At 44.3% G+C, this 2,886-nt stretch overlaps 1 pseudogene; it reads right to left on the bottom strand.

The window, feature by feature from the left end:
• Nucleotides 1–298: 298 nt before the first annotated feature.
• Nucleotides 299–2,391, bottom strand: LOC112933241 (lysine--tRNA ligase-like; annotated as a pseudogene).
• Nucleotides 2,392–2,886: the final 495 nt, after the last annotated feature.

Consider the following 2,886-nt stretch of genomic DNA (forward strand, 5'->3'; position numbering starts at 1 on the left):
CTCCTTTCACTTTTATTCCCTTTCACTATTTTTTATATTCCCCAAATGAAGGAGACCATATGATGTTTGTCCTTCTCCAGTTGACTTACTGCACTCAGCATAATACCCTCCAGTTCTATCCACCTTGAAGCAAATGGTGGGTATTTGTCGTTTCTAATGGCTGAGTAATATTCCATTGTATATATAGACCATATCTTTTTTTTTTTTTTTGAGACAAATGGTTTATTTGGGAACAAGAAGTAAAAAGGAATTTTTAAATTCCTCTTCTCTATTCTCATAGCTGAACTGAACTGTGATTGTCAAATGGACAGCAACACACGAGAACTCACCTGCAGTCCTTGAACTTGTGCAAGATGCAGAGAGGCCTGAGTTACAGGACTTGCAGTGATCCTTTTCTAGACAGAAGTGCCAGCTGTTGTGCTCTGTAATGTTTCAGGGGTGGCTCCACTCTCTTTCTTTTTTTTTTTTTTATAATATTTTTTTTTTAATTTTTATTTATGATAGTCACAGAGAGAGAGAGAGGCAGAGACACAGGCAGAGGGAGAAGCAGGCTCCATGCCCCGGGAGCCCGACGTGGGATTCGATCTGGGGTCTCCAGGATCGTGCCCTGGGCCAAAGGCAGGCGCTAAGCCGCTGCGCCACCCAGGGATCCCTCCACTCTCTTTCTTGTCTTCGGGTTTCATGGCAGGAAACAGAAGTACTTCCTTGATGTTATTGGAGTCTGTGAGAAACATGGTAACATGGTCGATGCCCATGCTCCAGCAAGCGGTGAGGGGGTAGCCCGTAATCCAGGGCAGTGCAGAAGTTCTCATCTATGAACATGGCCTCATCGTTGCCAGCAGCTTTGGCCTTAGCCTGTTCTTCAAATAGCTGCCGCTGCTGCACAGGGTCATTGAGCTTGATGTAGGCATTGCAGATTTCCTTCTTCACGACAAACAGCTCAAAGCACTCAGACCCTCTTTATAGCGGTGCCATTTAGCCAAAGGGCTCACTATCTGCGGGTGATAACAGATGAATGTAGGATTGATGCATGTTGTTTCCAGGAACTCCCCAAAAGCTTATCAAGAAGCCTGGCCATGGTCCGAGGTGGACAGCATTCAACAGCTCTTGCTAGACAGATGTCATCAAGAATTTTCCGAGTTTCTTCAGTTTCAAAGAGCTTAGTTTCTGGCAGCTTCACCCCAAAGGCCTTCTCAAGCTCTTCTACCATGCTGATTCTCCAGAAGTGTGGGGTGAAGTCAATCTCATAGGCTTCACCCTCTGGGCCATCTGGATGGTACATAACCTTGTAACTGCCCGTAATGTGCTTCACCATACCTGAAATCATCTTCTCTGTGATTTCCAGGAGATCATGATAATCTGCATAGGCCATGAAGAACTCACAGGTGGTGAACTCAGGATTGTGAGTCAAATCAATTCCTTCATTCTGGAGCTAGCGTCCAATTTTATAAATACAGTCAATGCCACCAACCACCAGTATCTTATGGTAGAGTTCTGGAGCAATCCTCATGTATAAATTCATGTCCAGCTCATTGTGGTAGGTGATGAAAGGCTTGGCCACAGCTTCCCCTGGGATGGTGTTCATCATGGGAGTTTCAATCTCTAGGAATCCCAACTCATCCAAGAAACTCCTTATGTATGTGATGATCTTAGAGTGGATGATAAATTTCTGCCTCACAAAGTCATTCAGGATCAAGTCAAAGTATCTCTGACGATACCGTGTTTCCTTGTCTTTGAGGCTAAAGTGGAGATGAGGTAACATATGCAAGCAAGGAGACAGCAGTGTGATCTCATACTCATGCTCAGCTCACCCTTCTTGGTTTTCCCAGGATTTTCCTGAACTCCAATTATATCTCCCCAACATAGTTTGTTACTGATGTGGATAAATTCTTCTTCTGATTTAGAATTCCTGGAATTGGCCATGACTTGCAACTTGAACACCTCTCCTTGAAGGTCATAGAAGATGAGCTTTCCCCCAGAAGCTCTTTTGGCATGTATCCTACCTGCCACTTTTAAGGTGATGTCAGTCAGGTGGTCTCCAGGCTTCAGGTGACCATATTCTTCAATGAAATGAGTGAACGAGATGTCAACATGGAACTTGTGTGGATATGGGTCTTCCCCATTGATTTTCAGTTGGTGGATTGCTTGGCTGCAGATCTTGAAGTATTCATTTGGGTCTAGACTCTCATCCTCAGCACCCACATCATTATCAGTGGTGTGGTTGGTGGCAGCAGCAGTGGACTGGCTTAGCTGTTTTTCACTGAGTTCCTTCTACTTGGCTTCCTTCTCTGCAATTTTCTTCTGAGCTTTTAGGTACCTCTTTAACTCATTTTTGCTTGGTTTTAGCTCGCCAGCATCCATTTTCACCTCAGCGCCCTGCACCTCAGCCATCTTTCCCGAGGGCCCAACTAGACCACATCTTCTTTATCTATTCATCTTTCAATGGACCAAGGCTCCTTTAACTGTTTGGATATTATGGACATTGCTGATATAAACACTGGGGAGTAGGTGTCCTGACATTTCACTGCATCTGTATCTTTGGGGTAAATCCCCAGCAGTGCAATTGCTGAGTCATAAGGCAGTTCTAGTTTTAACTCTTTGAGGAACCACATACAGTTTTCCAAGGTGGCTGTACCAGTTCACATTCCCACCAACAGTGCAAGAGGGTTCCCCTTTCTCCACATCCTCTCCAACATTTGGTGTTTCCTGTCTTGTTAATTTTCCCCATTCTCACTGGTGTAAGGTGGTATCTCATTGTATTGATTTGTATTTCCCTGATACCCAGTGATGTAGAGCATTTTCTCATGTGCTTGTTGGCCATGTATATGGCTTCCTCTGTGAAGTTTCTGTTCATGTCTTTTACCCATTTCATGATTAGATTGTTTG

The sequence above is a fragment of the Vulpes vulpes genome, chromosome 11 (genome assembly GCF_048418805.1).
Source record: "Vulpes vulpes isolate BD-2025 chromosome 11, VulVul3, whole genome shotgun sequence".
Classification (NCBI taxonomy): Eukaryota; Metazoa; Chordata; class Mammalia; order Carnivora; family Canidae; genus Vulpes; species Vulpes vulpes.